Raw genomic sequence first — 17,956 nt, 5'->3', positions numbered from 1 at the left:
GACATCTTTACTCTTCAACATTTCGAAGAGGTCCTTTGCAGCAGATTTGCCCAATGCAATGCATCTTTTGACTTCTTGACTGCTGCTTCCATGGCTGTTGATTGTGGATCCAAATAAAATGAAATCCTTGACAACTTCAATCTTTTCTCCACTTATCATGAAGTTGCTCATTGGTCCAGTTGTGAGGATTTTTGTTTTCTTTATGTTGAGGTGTAATTCGTACTGAAGGCAGTGGTCTTTGATCTTCACTAGTAAGTGCTTCAAGTCGTCTTCACTTTCAGGGCATATGTATATACGTGTTTATATGTGCTGCATATATATTCATATATACAATAAAGCATATGGGGCCACAGTTATGGATACTTCCTAGACATATCCAAACACCTTGTGGGATTGATTTACTGGGCTTGAAGGCTCAGGACCATAGTCTTGTGGGATAACTAGGTCAGTTGGCATAACTAGTTCATAAAGATAATGTTCTATATCCTAGTGTAGTGAGTAGTACCTGGGGTCTTAAAAGCTTGCAAACAGCCATCTAAGACACAACTACTGGTCTTCCCATCTGGAGCAACGGAGAGTGAAGGAAACCAAAGACCCAAGGAAGAAATTAGTCTACAGGACTAATGGCCATGCAAACATAGCCTCTTCTAGCCTGAGACCAGAAGAACTAGATGGTGCTTGGTTACCACTACTGACTGTTCTGACCAGGGACATGATAGAAGTTAGCAGTTAGAATGGGAGAAAAAGATAGGCCAAAACACAAGTTCATAAAAAAAAAAAAAAAAAAAGACTTACTGTACTGATAGAGACTAGAGGAACCCCTGAGATTATTGCCCTAAGATACACTTTTAACCTGGAACTAAGCCACTCCTGGAGGTCACCTTTTGGCCAAATAATAGGTTGGCGTATAAAATAAACATTAATACCTATGAGAAATGTACTCCTTTAAACAATCAACTATACAAGACCAAATGGTCAACATTTACCCAAAAGCAAAAATGAGAAGGCAAGGAGGGGCAGAGAACTGGATGGATGAAAATGGAGAGAGTGCTGACACATTGTGGGGACTGTAACCAGTGTCACAGAACAATTTTTGTATGAATTATTGAATGGGAATCTAATTTGCTGTGTGAGCTTTCATCTAAAACACAATAAAATATTTTATATATATGTATCTCATCATGGAAAAGGTGAATCTTAAATTTGGTCTTGAGGAAGAGCCAACATGATTTTTAGAAAGAGCCTGAGCTTTGATGTAAGGCAGGCCTGGCTCAAAACCCAGTTCTGTAATTCACCAGTTGTATAATCTTGGCAAGTTCCTTAACTTCTCTGAACCCTTAGTTTCACCCTATGTAATATGAGACAATGATATCTACCTTCTAGGGTTGTGGTGAGGATATTTAATTTTTCATAGTAGACACTCAATAAATGGAGTCTATTTTCATCATTATTTGCTATACTTTATATTAAGTCTTCACATCTCTAGTGTATGTACACGTAATGTAAATTACTGAGAAATGCAGAAAATACAGGTAAAATTTACAGAGCTTCAAAAGTAAAATTTTAAAAGTTTAAGGTATTTTTAAATAGTGAAGAAATCGAGATTTAGGTTATATCCATGTGGCTTATGTAATAGTTAAACTAATAACACAGATGATTTTTTTTTTTTTTAATTGTATAGGATCCCTCCACGTCTAGAAGACTGCCAAGACTGCTCACTGGCTATGCAGACATAGGAAGAAAACTAGCAAATGTTTCTGAGTAATGATTAAGCAAGAGAACATATGATCTCCCTGAAAACAAGACAAGCAATTCTTTAAGAAACCTTAAAATGACCACTGAACTCTGACCCAGAGCCCAAGGAAATGTTATCCCAGCAGTACAGCTGTGAGCTAATTAAATAGCCTGGACTGTGGTGCTGATCTTTAGCACTGCATTTATGGAATTAATTCCAAGGACATGTTATTAAAGCCTGGAATTTATCAGAAGAAGGCAGCCTCTTTTTCAAGCAGCATTTTAAAAATTAACATACTGGATAAGCTACTTATTATAGATGGTGCCTATGAGATCCTTCATAAAGATGCAAAAACCAAGCAATGAATTTCTTAGCAAAATAACGAGGCTACTGCACTCTGACACTCAAATCCTAAAATAGTACTTTGGATACACCGAAAGCACTTTCAGAAATAAATTTATATTCTATATGATTTTTTCTAAGAGTCTAAAAGTCATACTGATGACCACTAATCTGCTAGAGGAAACCCTGGTGGCATAGTGGTTAAGTGCTATGGCTGCTAACCAAAAGGTAGGCAGTTCAAATCCACCAGGCACTCCTTAGAAACTCTATGGGGGCAGTTCTACTCTGCCCTATACGGTCTCTATGAGTTGGAATCAACTCAATGGCAGTGGGTTTGGTTTTGGTTTAATCTAGCATGGGTCTGGGTAGATACATGTCTGAGATATGTAGAGATTCAGTACTTAATTAGAAATATATCAGTAATGACATGTAAGGCAAGGTTATTCTAGATTACTACAAAATAAAATACTTTCCTTCTTAATTAATCTGTATAACTGGGCTGTAAAAGTTAAATTGACAAATCTAAATAGTAAAAAAAAATATTAGTACATGTTGAAAACTATTATTATTTAAGTATTACATATGGGCAGTAAAAGTAGACGTAAGGCTCAGAGACATTTAACGATGGGAAACATTTTTTGGAGGCCATAAGATATGTCACGTCATTTCAGGCACCTTGATATAGTGGATTCAAAAGACACAGAACAGGTCAGTGAATTCTTTGCATTCCTATCCACTCATCTCTAAAGTGATTCCTGTTAACAAAATGAGATGATATAGCAAGTTAAATAGTTTTGATATTTATAATGTAACAGGTAAAAATAATTACAAAAGACTAACAGGAACCTAGGCTGACAAAAGTTCATACTGAAAAACAAATAAGCGTTACCTATGAGTTATTTTACTTTCATTCATAAATTTAATATATGCATAAAGAATTAAGTAAAGCAGAGGGAACTTTTTATGATGGAAATTTTCTGCATATCTTTTGAAAGTTATTTTTAATTTTCATTTTGAATGATGAAAATTGTAAACATATAGCCCCCCCCCCCCCGAAAAACCAACAAACCCGTTGCTGTTGAGTTGATTCCGACTCATAGTGACCCTATACAACAGAGTAGAACTGCCCCATAAGGTTGCCTGGTGGATTCAAACTGCCAAACTTTTGGTTAGCAGCCATAGCGCTTAACCATATGCTACCAGGGCTTCCTCTAAACATATAGTCAAGTATATTATCACAGATACCTATGTATCATATCTACCTTTGAACTAGGGAAACAAGGAAAATCTGAGAATAACCTTTGTTAACAGGGCTGACTCAGCTGACTTTTATTTCTTTTTAAAGCATGTATACACATCTGCTGTTATTGTTCCACATGGGTTCTACCCGACTAGTTTCTAGACGGAAGAACAAGTCCTTCTCTAATACAGGAGCACCACACTTTGATAAGCGAAAGGCTGGAAGTTTGAGTCCACTCAGAGGCACCAGGGGTATCATTGCTGATGTCTGATGGAACCTGGCTGAAAGCAGAGAATACAGGAAAGATGTTTACCTGTGTTTTATTGACTATGCAAAGGCATTCGACTGTGTGGATCAAAACAAATTATGGATAACATGGTGAAGAATGGGAATTTCAGAACACGTAATTGTGTTCATGAGGAACCTGTACATAGATCAAGGGGCAGTTGTTTGGACAGAACAAGGGGATACTGCATGGTTTAAAGTCAGGAGATGTGTGTATCAGGGCTGTATCCTTTTACCATACCTATTCAGTCTGTATGCTGAGCAAATAATCTGAGAAGCTGGACTATATGAAGAAGAACAGGGCATTGGGATTGGAGGAAGACTCATTAACAACCTGTGTTATGCAAGTGACACAACCTTGCTTGCTGAAAATGAAAAAGACTTGAAGCACTTACGAATGAAGATCAAAGACCACAGCCTTCAGTATGCATTATACCTGTAAATAAAGACAACAAAAATCCTCATAACTGGACCAATAAGCAACACAATGATAAAGGGAGAAAAGATTGAAGTTGTCAAGGATTTCATTTTACTTGGATCTACAATCAACACCCATGGAAGCAGCAGTCAAGAAATCAAAAGATGCATTGCTTTGGGTAAATCTGCTGCAAAAGACCTCTTTAAAGTGTTGAAAAGCAAAAAAAGATGTCACCTTGAAGAGTGAGGTGCACCTGCCCCCAGACATCTGCTGCAAAAGACCTCTTTAAAGTGTTGAAAAGCAAAAAAAGATGTCATATGCATGTGAAAGTTGAATCACAAATAAGGAAGACTGAAGAATTGGTGCCTTTGAATTATGGTGTTGGCGAAGAATATTGAATATACCATGGACTGCCAAAAGAATGAACAAATTTGTCTTGGAAGAAGTACAACCAGAGTGCTCCTTAGAAGCAAGGGCAGAGAGGCTACATCTCACATACTTTGGACATGTTATCAGGAGGGATTAGTTCCTGGAGAAGGAAATCAGATTTGGTAAAGTTGAGGGTCAGCAAAAAAGAGGAAGGCCCTCAAGAAGATGGATTGACACAGTGGCTACAATAATGGGCTCAAGCACAGCAACAATTGTGAGGATGGTGCAGGAGTGGGTGGTGTTTTGTTTTGTTGTACATAGGGCTGCTATAAGTTGGAAGGGATTCCATGGCATGTAACAACTAACAGAGGCATCTCTAAAGAAAGTCTTGGCAATCTATTTCCCCAAAATTGGCCACTGAAAATCCTAGGGAGCACAGTTCTGCTGTGACACACATGAGGTGGCCATGAGTCAGAGTTGACTTAAGGGGAACTGATAAACTGGTATATTTTGATCAAGGAGTTGATTTCCTCTCTCGAGTCTCCAAACACCTTCCTAATTAATTCTAAGTAAGAAATGAAAGACTTTCTCAAGGATTGATCTTTCAAAGCTAATCGAATAAAAACAAAAAAAAGCTTATTAGCAGTGTTATTTTTGTTTGTTTGTTTTAACTAGCAGTGTTAATATTTTGAGCCAAGGCACAGAATTTTCTAAATATCATCTCCAGCTCATCCAAGCCAGACCCTTCTTAATAAGATGCCAAGGTAAGCACCTGCCCCTGCCCAACCACTGCGGCAACTGGTTGGTCAGTTGTGTTATTATGTTTAAAGTGTAGTTTGGGAGAGGCTCTAAGACAAAAATTAAACAACTTGATAATAAAATGAGATATCAGAAATTTTGGAGGGGATAGCTTTAGGAGTAAGAGATGATAGAAGAAATGAGTTACTCAGAAGAATTCTAGCGTTACTCTTAGGATTCAGGATAAGGGTAGAATATTGCTTGGTATACTATTACAGGGCTCCGGTAGTGTTGCTAAATAAATAAATGGGATAAATTTTAGATGGTAATGCTAAGGACTGTTGGAAGTGATGGTGGGGTAGTAGGAAAGCAAGATGGAATTAGAGGTAGAAAATTTGGTCCAAAGGAGTTTGTAGTCACCAAAGCAAAGATGATCAGAGCCTGTGCAACAGGAATTGAGAAGGAATAAGAGCAGAGGGACATTGAGAAAGATAAACGCTGGATCTTTTAACGGACTGACTACTCTGTAGCTTCCTGCTGGATTGTAGAGATGTTGAAGATAAATTCAGGCATAATAGCTGTCTCCAAATATTAGGGCTATTATTCAGAAAAGGTAGTAACCATTTGGGAAACAGTTATTCAAAGATAATTTTTTACTTAACGAAAGCAATCTCTCATGTCCATTCAATGATAAATACAGAGCTGGGGATAAAAGGCTCACAGTCTAGTGAAGAAGCAAAGAAGAAAACCTTTTATAATTCAGTGTGGTAAGCACCAGGTGAAAGGTATGCATATGAGCTGTGGGACTTTTCCAGAAAAAATGATGACTAAGTTGAATTATAAAGAATTAGTAGTCATTAGCTAGGCAAAGGAAGGGAAGAAACAAAGGCTTCTAAGGTAGAGGGAACAACATGTACAAACAGGGGGAGGTGTGAGGAAATGCCACCTTTTTACAAATTGCAGGTTATTCACTATGGCTGGAACATAGAATGAAAGTTGGATATGGAAATGAAGTTGGAGAGATCAGCTGGGACCAGAGTCTTCAATATGATGCCCAGGAATCTGGACTTTATTCTAAAGGCACCATTAAGGCATTGTAGGGTTTTAAGCAGGGGATGACAGGATCAGATTTGTATTTTTTAAAAATTACTCTGCCAGCATTATGAATTAATGGTGGCAGAGGGGGGAAGACAACTCTCCAAGAAGGCTGAGCTATTTCAGTAATGTAAGTGGAAGCGGTGAGGCCACAAACCAGGGAAGTAGTGATGAGGATGAAGATGAGGGGAAATAGGAAGGAGCTGGAATCCATAGGACTCTGACGTCAATTGAACTGGAGTGGTGGAAGGGTCACATAAAGGAATGACTCAAATTCTCATTTTTAGGCTTGGATTGCTATCCTTACAAAGCAATGAGTTTTCCATTTCTGGATATTAGAAACCTCCAAGCAGAACGTGCATAGTTATCTGTCAGAGACTTCTACTCTGAGGAGATGCTTGGATTTCCATCTCTAAGGCCCCTTACAATTGTAAGAAAAGTCTTATTTGCATTTTTATTACTAAAAAGTTAAAAATTGTTAAATGAACAATTTCTCTGGAGATGAAATGTGTAGATTTTCCCTTATTTCTGTAGTAACTTATACAGGCCCATAGAGATTTTCCAGTAATTGTGTAATATAATTGTCCACCTAAAAAAAAAAAATTTTTTTTATATGAGTAAATATCTAGACAAATTGTCTTAAATGTTGAGTTTAAAGTTTAAAATATGTGTATACACATGTCCCTCTCCCTTTCTGTCTCTGTATGTATATATATATAATGTTATATATATATATACACACATGAGAGTTGAAAGTTCTCTGTATATAAAGGTATATGCATACGGTTCCTATAAAAAGTGAAGATAAAACAAACTCCAAAGATTTAGGTAAAAGTATATCTTGGATCTAATATGAATCTTTCTGTATTAAGGCATTTAGTCCATCGGAAGCTGAATATTGTCACATCCAATCAATAGCCATTAATGGCGATTAGAAAGGAATTGATCTGGAACGGAACCAAAGGGAAAAATCAGTTTCCGAAAAGAAACAAAGACTTTATAATAAATACTCAAAACACAAGTTCATAAACAGTAAAAATGATTGAGCCCAAAATGGCCAATTTAGTGAGTAGGATAAAGAGCATAAAAATATCACTCATTCCTATTGGGCCAAAATACTGGACAATATTAGGAAGAACTATTTTCGGCGTCTTTCCATTTCCCCTTGCTGCCCTTTCTGTGTCATGTTTTGAATGCCAATCGCTCTCATCCTGCTCAGGCTCCCTATTCCTGGTGCTCCACCAGACCTCATTTTCCAACAGACCTGGGGCCTTCCTTTCTGCTCCCTGGTCTAGAATATTATCCAATTTAAGGTGCCAAAGACTGAAAAATTTAGAATATAACGTATTTTTACCTTTCTGCCTGTAAACCTAAAGAGATAAATGATGGTGTGAATTTCAGACACCTCCATTTGTGGGAGGCACATTTTTGGTTGGAGTGGAGGTAGCCCTTTGAGTCGGTCTTCAGATTAGAGAACATACAGGGAGCTGCGTGTATTTGTATGTGTAACACTTTTCTTCCAAACCCATTCCTTATAATGTTACACCTGAGATATCATTCAATTATTTTCCATGGTGCAAACACATATCTCTCTCGACCCTAAAAAAAAAAAAAAAAAGGGGGATGTGTAGCAATCATCTGGTTCACATTCTTACCACAATGATGACTCAGGGAGTTCATAGACATGTGACTCTCAGACTTTCCCCCATGTCATTTTTCCACTGTATCTCCTTTACTGTGCGTGCTAATCACAATATCCTTAGTGCAATAATTCGCAAAATTTTCCATGACTATAAGGAAGCAGAGTTTTAATGCAGCCCATGAACAAAAGTCCATTTTCTTTTGTTTTTTTGTTTCCTTGTTCAGCTGCCAAACTTGCTGATAGTAATTTACTGGGCAAAGAGTAAACTGTTATTCCTTTAATTGGCCTTTGCTGGATAATTCATAGTAGGCTTTTTGAAATGCACTTATTGTATAATTAACAGAGATTTGTGACTCTTTGGTAAGTCGTTGTTCATAAAAAGCTTTGTTTAGTAATTGCTATCACCTATTCTATTTAAATTTTTTTTTTTATTCTATTACTCTGTGTCTACAGCAGTCTTACCTTCAGAGATTGCTTTCTCCAAGTCTAAGCCTTCTCCTCTACCTTTGATGTTTCTAAGTTCCCTCTGAAACCTGGGTCTCTTCAAGATGCCAGTGGTTCTGCTGTTCTCAACTGTAGAAAATAGCTTCACAATTTTCAAGATTAGAATCAGCAGACATTGCTTCCCCACCTATTTCTCTCTTACTTGTGTAATTACCATATCCTATTGCTTTACAGTAGTCCTCCTACTCTAAGATTCAAAACTCTGATTTTGTAACTTAGGTCATTATAAAATCTATGCTAATGAACAATTCTGGTATTTAACGTAGTACTTAAAAATACAGTATTTATTAGAATTCAAGAATGTTTCCATCTTTTGTAATCTGTTACATATCTGCCTGGGCCTGTATGCTAAACTATTCTGCACTTGATCTCCAGACACTTTTTTCTTCTAATAGCTTTAAGCTTTTTCCTTAGGTCACTTAAAACTGTCCTACTTCTACCACAGTTCAATGGCACATTTCTGTTTTGTGTACTTGGGTCACTTACTTGTTCTCAAGTTTATGTTTCATTCTTATTCAGAAGGCACAGAACTTGCAAATGGCAAATGCAATCGATATCCTTTGTTATCTGGTAGGCAAGTAGCTAATTTAAAACTTAAGATAGTAGCATAAATTATTATACATAACAGTTATAAGTGGCTGAGTGCCAATCTTGTGCTTTCAGCTATAGAAAAGGAAATAATTTTCTTATAAAAAAGTAGTAACTATATACTGTTGGTAATAAAATATTCATGCTAATCATAATGGTAAGATTGTGAGAGTTAAAAACACTGATATCCTTATGTCACCATTTCTCCCCCATAATACTTAGTAGAACATGGGCCTAGATACAGAATCTAGAACATTTTTTCTTTCCAATTTTATTTTATAGGTCATTCTCATTCTTATTTTAACTAAAAAGCAAGCATTTTCTAAAACTATTTCTATTATTGGTGAAAAATTGTGTGGACACCTCTCTACTACTTTGTCAGTGGTAACCTTGCTTTTGTTAGAAGAATTGATTTCAATTGTTCAAACTAGATAGGGCAGAAACTAAGCTTGCTAAAAAAAAAAAAAAGATAGGTAAATCTAAATTTCTGAAGCATCTTTTTCTTTCTCAGTATAAACATTTAATTGTGCCAGGAGAAATTCTTCTGAAAAATTATGACACGCAATGGGATTGATTCTTCCTATAAGTAGGGCACTGAGAAAGGATCACTTTTTAAGTCTTTCTAAGTGGTGGCTCTATTCTGAGCGCTTTAGAATATTCCCTTTAGTCCTCTCTATATCCTACATATTATCATTCCTATTTTACAGATGAGAAATTGAGGCTAAATAAGTAGTCTATGGTTATACAATTAATATTAGAAAAAGCCAGAGTTACAACAGGGGATGATTCTAAAGTCCTCTTCATTTTCTTAAATTAGGCCCTTTTTACTCATTCTTAGGGGGAAAATCAGCCTTGCAATATATTATAAGGCCTATCTAGAGAGCTTCATGGCTTCGTGCGTAATGGTGTGGGCCCTGGGGATGAACTGTCTGGATTTAGAGCTCAGCCCTATCCCTCACTAATTGTGTAATCTTGGGCAATTACTTGACGTCTCTGTGCCTCGGTTTCTTCAACTATAAAAAGTGGGTGATTATAATAATATCCATGCTGTAGTGTGGTTTTTGAGGACTAAATAAGAGAATACATATATTCAACAGAGTGGTTAATAGTGGTTTCATAGATACTGTTTTCAAATAGTTTGATTTTCCTGTAAAAATTGATCTTTTGTGGATAGAGAAAAAAATTGGGGGTTGTAAGTTATTTTCCTTGTGCTATTCACATCTGGCCCATTTAGCAACTAGTGTTCTGTTTTAGAGCATTACTCAGTTTTACACGCTCATTTTTTTTTTCTTCATGCATTATAGATTTATGGCCATAAATTCTTTACTAATTCTCCCTTTGAGCGGTGGAATCTACTTCTCCTTCCCTTGAACGTGGGCTAAACTTAGTGACTTACTTTATGAACAGAAAGTGACCGAGTAATGTTTTGAGTTTTGAGGCTAAGAAATAGGAAGCCTTGCAGCTTCTGCCTACCTCTTGGAATGCTTGCTCTGGGAGCTCTCACTTACCAGGTAAGAAGTCTGACTGCTGAGACTTCCATGTTGGAAAGGCCACATGTTGACACTGGTCAGGAGGCCCAGCTAAGTCTAACTTTCCTGTCATCCCTGCCAAAGTGCCGTACATGTAAGTAAGGCTGTCTTGAACCCTCTAGACAAGACCATCTACCAAGTGAATACCATTGAGGGTCCTCAGTTGGCAGAAGAATCTTCCAGCTGAGCCCTGCCTGAATTCTTGACCCACAAAATCATGAAATATAATAAAATGGTTGTAGGTTTTGAGTCACTAAATTTTGATATAATTTATTTACATTAAAAAAAAAAAAAACTTTTTGCCGTTGAGTCGATTTCAACTCATAGCAACCTTATAGGACAGAGTAGAACTGCCCCATAGTGTTTCCAGGGAGTGGCTGGTAGATTCAAACTGCAGACATTTTGGTTAGCAGCCAAGCTCTTAACCATTGTGCCATCAGGGCTCCAATTTATCAAGTAGCAATGTAAAACTAAAATATTCATTTATTAATTTATTAAGCAATTATTGTGCCAAGGACATTTCTAGGCACTGAGGGGTACATCAGTGAACAACCTAAGCAAGATCTGTGCTCTTATGAAGCTTACATTCCAGTGAGGGAGATAAGCAATAAAAAAAGTAAACAAATGAACATATATGCTAGTTTCAGGTATTCATAAATATTATAGAGAAAAATCAAGCAAAGTAAAAAAGACAGACTGACTGACAGGGGTAGGGTAGCCCACTACCCACTGCCATCGAGTTGATTCTGACTCATAGCGACATTATAGGATGGAATAGAACTCTCTAATAGAATTCCCGAGGAGCGCCTGGCGGATTCAAACTGCCGACCTCTTGGTTAGCATCCATAGCACTTAACCACTACGCCACCAGGGTTTCCAGGAGTAGGGTAGGTGTGGCTATTTAGATAGTCTGGTTAAGAAAGTCGTCTGTGAGGACATCTTGTATGAACAGAAATCAAATTGAAGTTTTAAAATTATGTACTCCCTCTCTCATTAATCCATCCATCCATTCTTTGAACATTTATTCGCCACTACTCTGTGTCAGGTACTGTGCTAAGTATTGAATAAGATAATCATTAAATTCTTGTGAGGCAAACAGACATGTACAGATAAGTAACAGCATCAGCTGGACACATTATCAAAGAGGTATGCACACGGAGCTTTGAAGCACAATAAAGGGGCATTTGGTCCAACCATGTGGAAGCCAGGAAGATATGGTGCTTCTTCAAGTAATATGTTTTTCAAAGGCATCAGCTTGGGAGATAGTCATTCAAATGATGCTGCTATAGCTCAAAACACACCTGGAGCTTCTCTTTTGCTATTGTCCACATAAGAATGCAGACCATAGGCACTGAATAGGTATTTTTTAAATTAAAATTGCTTTAAGATTCAGTTTATAAATCCTACAAGAAAATCTTTCTTGCTACTTGCTTCTCCTCTCTCTTGAGCCACAATGGTCTTACATAGTATGGTCATTCATTTCCCTTATTCATCAGACTTGGCCCTGAATATTTTTTTCCTGCTCCTCCAAATCAGGCTCGTCCTGAAAGAATGAAGATTTGTTGTTATGGACGATATTCAAAAGAATGTCTTGTTCACTTTAAAGAATGGTCCAAAAAAGAAGTGTTAAAAATATTTTTAGCAGTAGTAACAGCAGAGCCAGCATGAGTACAGGGCCTCCTGAGTGATTCATTTGAAAGATGCATCATTCATTTGGATGTTTAAGTGGTGTTATGTTTCTGCTTTTTGAAGAAGAGCAATTGCATATTACTTTATAGTCATGCCATGCTTTCGGGGGTGTTCATTCAGGTGAGCTTGATCTCATATGTGCCCACAATCTAAACCATCTTCTAATATTCCAATGATTTCATCAAATATGTCTTCTACTTCAAACATCTGACTGATTTCTCATCATCTCTACCCCCAAAGTTCCCTAGACCCTAAAATTATGTTTGTCCTAATGTAAACTAATTTTCTTCCATTTCTAACGTTTGCTTCTCCAAATGTTCTAAAAATCTCTACTCAATGATGAGTATTACCACCAGTCTAGTTGCTTAAGCTGAAAGCAGAGAATACCAGAAAGATGTTTCCTGCATTCAATTGTGTGGATCATAATGAATTATGGATAATATTGCAAAGAATGGGAATTCTGGAACACTTAATTGTGCTCATGAGTAATCTGTACATGGGTCAACAGGGAGTCGTTTGGACAGAACAAGGGGATACAGCATGGTTTAAAGTCAGGAAAGGTGTGCATCAGGGTTGTATCCTTTCACCATATCTGTTCAGTCTGTATACTGAGGGAATAATAACAGAAGCATAACGGGGCATCAAGATTTGAGGAAGACTCATGAACAACCTGTATGCAGATGGTACAACCTTGCTTGCTGAAAGTGAAGAGGACTTGAAGAACTTACTGATGAAGATCAAAGACGACAGCCTTCAGTATGGATTATACCTCAACATGAAGAAAACAAAAATCCTTACAACTGGACCAATAAGCAACATCGTGATAAATGGGGAAAAGATTGAAGTTGTCAAGATTTCATTTTACTTGGATCCACAATCAACACCCATGGAAGCAGCATCAAGAAATCAAAAGACACTTTGTATTGGGCAAACCTGCTGCAAAAGTCTTCTTTAAAGTGCTGAAAAGCAAAGATGTCACCTTGAGGACTAAGATGCGTCTGACCCAAGCCGTGGTGTTTTCAGTTGCCTCATATGTATATGAAAGCTAGACAGTGAATAAGGAATACTGAAGAAGAATTGACACCTTTGAATTGTGTTGGTAAAGAGTATTGTATATACCAGGGACTGCCAAAAGAATGAACAAATCTGTCTTGGAAGAAGTATGACCAGAATGCTCCTTAGAAGCAAGGATGGTGAGACTATGTCTCATATACTTTGGACGTGTTATCAGGAGGGATCAGGTCCTGGAGAAGGACACCATGCTTTGTAAAGTAGAGGGTCGGTGAAAAAAAGGAAGATCCTCAAGGAGATGGATTGACAAAGTGGCTGCAACAATGGGCTCAAGCATAGTAACAACTGTGAGGATGGCGCAGGACAGGGCAGTGTTTCGTTCCGTTGTTCATAGGGTTGCTATAAGTCGGAACCGATTCGACGGCACCTAACAGCAACAGTTGCCTAATATAGAAAAGTGGAAGTCATTTTGGACATCTTCTGCTTCCTCATCTTTATAGTCAATCTCTCATGAAATACTGTTAATGCTACTTTCAAAATACATCTGAATTTCCAATCACCCTTCCTCCTATGATTGCCTTAATTTAGGGTTTTCTTAGTCTTTTCTTACATTATTGTCCCTTCTGCTTGGAATGCTTTTGCCACCTGGATTAACTGGTGAACAAGTTACTCAACACTCAGCTTAAGGTCACCTCTTTCATATTCCAGGAGCCCTGGGGGTACAGTGGTTAAACACAGGGCTGTTAACTGAAATATTGGCAGTTAAAACCCTCCAGCCACTCTGAAGAAGGGAGATGTGTCAGTCTGCCTCTATAAATACTTACAGCCTGGGAAACCCCATGGGGCAGCTCTACTCTGTCCTATAGGGTTGCTATGAGTCGGAAGTGACTCGATAGCATTGTTTTTTTGGTGCTTCTGTATTTCACAGCATCTTGTTTTTGTCTCTATAGTAGCCCTAACTACACTGTTGTTTTTATTGTTGTTAGGTGCTGTCAAGCTTATTTCTTCTCTTGAAAACCTCACGTTTTACAGCATAGAACTGCCCCATAGGGCTTTCTTGACTGTAATCTTTACAGAAGCACATCACCAGGTCTTTCTCCCACAGAGCTGCTGAATGGGCTCCAACTGCCAACCTTTTGGCTAGCAGCTGAGCATTTAAACGTTTGGGCCACCAGGGCTCCTTAAACCACATTATAGTATTATTCATTTGTGGTGAGGTCTGTCTTCAACTCCCCTTCCCCCCCACAACTGAGTATATTGCTTGGCATTCTATTAATTTATTTATTCAACTAACAAGTATATATAATACAGGGGGCAAGCAGTCTGCTGGATACTACTGTACAAAACAGTCGGGTCTCTGATCTCATGGGGCATATACTGTCAGGAGGAAGATAGACAATAAAGCAGGTAATTAAAGAGCAATGAGCATAATGATAGGTGGATGACAGGTAGCCATGGAATAAATAATGTAATTATATGGGATTATAAAAAGGTTTTCCTAAGGCATTTACATTTAATCTAAGACCTGAAAGATGAGTTTGAGCTCGCCAGATTTAGGAGTGGGAAATTGGAACTAAAAGGGAGAATATTCCATTCCGATGCAAAAGCCTGTGCAAAGACTCAGTGGTCACAGAGAAAGACCATTGAGAGGACTGAACAAAATGCTGTAAATCTATTTACCAGTAAACATTTACTGAATGAATAAGGTCTGGGAAATGAGGTCATCTGTAATGCTGAGTTATCTGAAGAACATAAAACTTTTTTGGTTTACTAGTATAAAAATCTTTTAAAGTAGCTTGTGGACTTCTCTGCATTATTCAACAGAAACCACGTAATTTTACTTTTATTAGACAATTTAGGATAATCAGCAATAACACCAGTAATTGCATTGATAGGACAGCCACGGTTAGTTGCCTATATTTAATATTCATTCCAACCTCTCTTTTCCTATGCTAACACTCTCTCAAATTTATTCTGCAAACAGTAGTCAGTGATTTTCTTCTTCTCCTTTTTTTAATTAATAATTATTTTCTAGACCAATATGGCTCCACAAAAGCTAGCCCCCTACTACCTACCTGATCTCATCTCTTACCATTCTCTCCCTCACGTTACTCGAATCACTCTGGCCTTCTTGCCATTCTTTGACATGTCAAGCTTTTTACTTGCTGTTTCCCCTACCTGTAAAACTGTTTCTTCAGATCCTCTCGTGATTTACTCCTTTGCTTTATGCATGTCACAGTTCAAATGTTACCTCTACAAAGTAGCCTTCCCTGTCCACTCTGACAGACAACCCCTGCATCCCATGTACTTATTGTGCCTTATATATGTTCATAGCACTTATTTTGCTTTGAACTTATATATTGTATAATGTCTCCCTGGTCTTGGATGTAATCTTTGTGATGGCAGAAATCTGTATTATTAATTGCTGTATCTCCAGTGCCCAGAACAGTACCTGACAGAAAATAGATGTTCAATAAATATTTTCTGGAACAAGAGCCTAGAATCTGAACATATCAGAGGACCTTACGAATCATCTAGGTTAGTGGGTTTCAAATTGTATCTTGTGAAGCTTAACTTATTAATAGGCAGTTGTTCCTAAACATAAAAAGGAGAGGGTTTCATCGTTCAATAACTTCAGGAAACAAACACACTGGTTAAAAAAAAAAAATGAACTTTAGGAGTTCTCTAAACTTTTATCATGCTAATGTACATTATGACTTTCTAGTAGGGAAATACTAGACAAAGATTTTTTACAGTATTTTTGAAATTCACTCACTATGAAATCTTGTTTGTGGGACTCCTCTATTAATCATCTATGGTGCAATGTGTTTCTCTTTTCATATGGTCTTTCTGGCCTTGGGTTTATAATTCTGCCAAAAGAATTGGTTATGCCATAATCTTGCAAAGGGATCGATTAGTTTACTATGCAAATAAGGCATGTAAAACCACCCAATAGCGTTAAGTGGCCTTGCAAAGAATTGGTGGATTACTATGCAAATTGAACAATTGTGGTCTGGGGGTGGAGGGATTCTTCAGTTTGTGGTCTGATTGGAAGGGCCATGCATTGAAACTAATAAGCAGCTTGCTTATAAGCAGCCAAACTGATAGAGGTTTTCAGAGAGGCATAGAGAGAGAGAGAAGAAGGGATTCTCCTAAAAGAGCTGTAATACAGGTCAAGAGCTGTAACACTGAAGATGGTGAGAGACTGTGCAAGACGGTGCAGCATTATGAGTGAAGAGAACCATGAGCTATGGTAGGCTTGCTGGGCTAAGAAGCAACATGACTGTGGTGGGCTTGCTGCCCCATGGAGAGAAATAGTTCAGCACCCTTGGGCAGGAGGTTGGCTGGTGGGGTGGAGTGCCTCTGGGTACTTAGTGGATCAAAAAGAGCTTAACACTTGCCTGAGAAGAGCAGAGGACTAGTGAGGCCTAGCAGCAGAGCAGAAGCCTTGGGAGTTGTGCAGGCTCACTGGGCAGCATGGTGGTAGCTGAAGGCAGAGAACTGCACAGGGCAGAGAGAAAGACCATTAATGGCTAGCACAACAGAGGGGAGCCGAGAGAGAGCTGTGCTGGTTGAAGGCTGCCCTGATGGATAAACTGCATCCTGTCTCCTGAGTTGTATCCTGTTAATTTCCTAATAAACCACATAATCATGAGTATGGTTTGGGAGTTTTGTGTCACCATTGCAACGAATTATTGAACCCAGCGAAGAAGTAGAGAGTGCCATTGTAGGGGGTGGCTCTTGTCAGAAATGGTAAAAAGTTGGAGAGTGGAGGTATAGCTGACCTCCACCTCACAGGAATCAGCTTTGTGCTGATCTTGATTCTCATTCCTCCTCCTGAATCTAGACAGGTTCTGATGCTGGATTACATCATCTCAGAAAGCCACTGTTTCATTAGAACATAATATGGTAAATATTGATCTAGTCTAACTTCTTCATTTTACAGATAACATTATTGAAGCTTAGGAACTTACCCAAATTCTAAGAGCGAGCTAGTTAGTCAAATAATTGCATCTTATATCCAGGTTTCTGCCCATTTAATCAATACCATTTTCACTGAATCACTTTTTTTACTTCTGTCTGTTACTTTCCTATAACCTTTCCTTTCTTCCCGTCTAATTTGCTGCTGTCCTTCTTCTGTTGAATGATAAAGCAAATATTCGTGCCTAAAGTAATAGTAAGTAGACTCTTATTAGGGGCCTTAAGTGTTTCCTTCTGATTGGAGTAATCAAATGCATGCATTTTGTGACACTTAGAAACCTTTCTTTTCTTTTGTTACTTCCAGAATCCTGACTGTGCTCTATAGAAATAAGTTGGCCGGATTCTGAGGGAGTCTCCAGTTAGGGGATATTTTACAGGAGAGAAGAATGTAGGGAAGGAAAAATAAAAAGGTAATGACTGAACATTGCCAAGTACATGGAGCGGAAATTATTATACTTCTATTTTGAGGAATAAACACTTGTTAATTAAAATGAGATTTAGTCTTTGTTAAGAAATATAAGCTATAGAAAAACTGAAAGCCTGGGAAATTAAACATATTTGAACAGACATACAAACACTACCAACTTTAATCAAGAACATCTGACTCATATAATGATTATTCTTTATGATATATATGTAATGAGTCTCAATTCTGTTTAATTATTCATGTAACCTTGAGCAACTCACTTAATCTTTCAGTGCCTTTCTTCACCTGTAACTTAAAGGGATTGAATTAAATCATCTCTAAATGTGGGGACTAGAGTAGGGGTGGAAAAGATTGTGATCTAAA

General features: G+C 37.8%; 1 long non-coding RNA gene across 41 annotated transcripts in view; it reads left to right on the top strand.

The window, feature by feature from the left end:
• The first annotated feature begins 3,165 nt into the window (after nucleotides 1–3,165).
• LOC111753149 (uncharacterized) overlaps nucleotides 3,166–17,956 on the top strand; it is a 416,755-nt gene continuing 401,964 nt past the window's right edge. For 29 of the 41 annotated variants that reach the window (XR_010321768.1, XR_010321761.1, XR_010321772.1 and 26 more), the window contains exon 1: nucleotides 3,172–17,576. This is a non-coding gene — a long non-coding RNA (uncharacterized LOC111753149). Of the gene's footprint in view, nucleotides 17,577–17,956 lie in introns of all 41 variants that reach the window. The other 12 variants (XR_010321750.1, XR_010321747.1, XR_010321749.1 and 9 more) reach the window with 7 other exon arrangements.

Source organism: Loxodonta africana, chromosome 4 (assembly GCF_030014295.1).
Source record: "Loxodonta africana isolate mLoxAfr1 chromosome 4, mLoxAfr1.hap2, whole genome shotgun sequence".
NCBI classification, from domain to species: Eukaryota; Metazoa; Chordata; class Mammalia; order Proboscidea; family Elephantidae; genus Loxodonta; species Loxodonta africana.
Note: the sequence above shows the minus strand (reverse complement) of the source record. Positions and strands in the feature narration are given on the sequence as shown.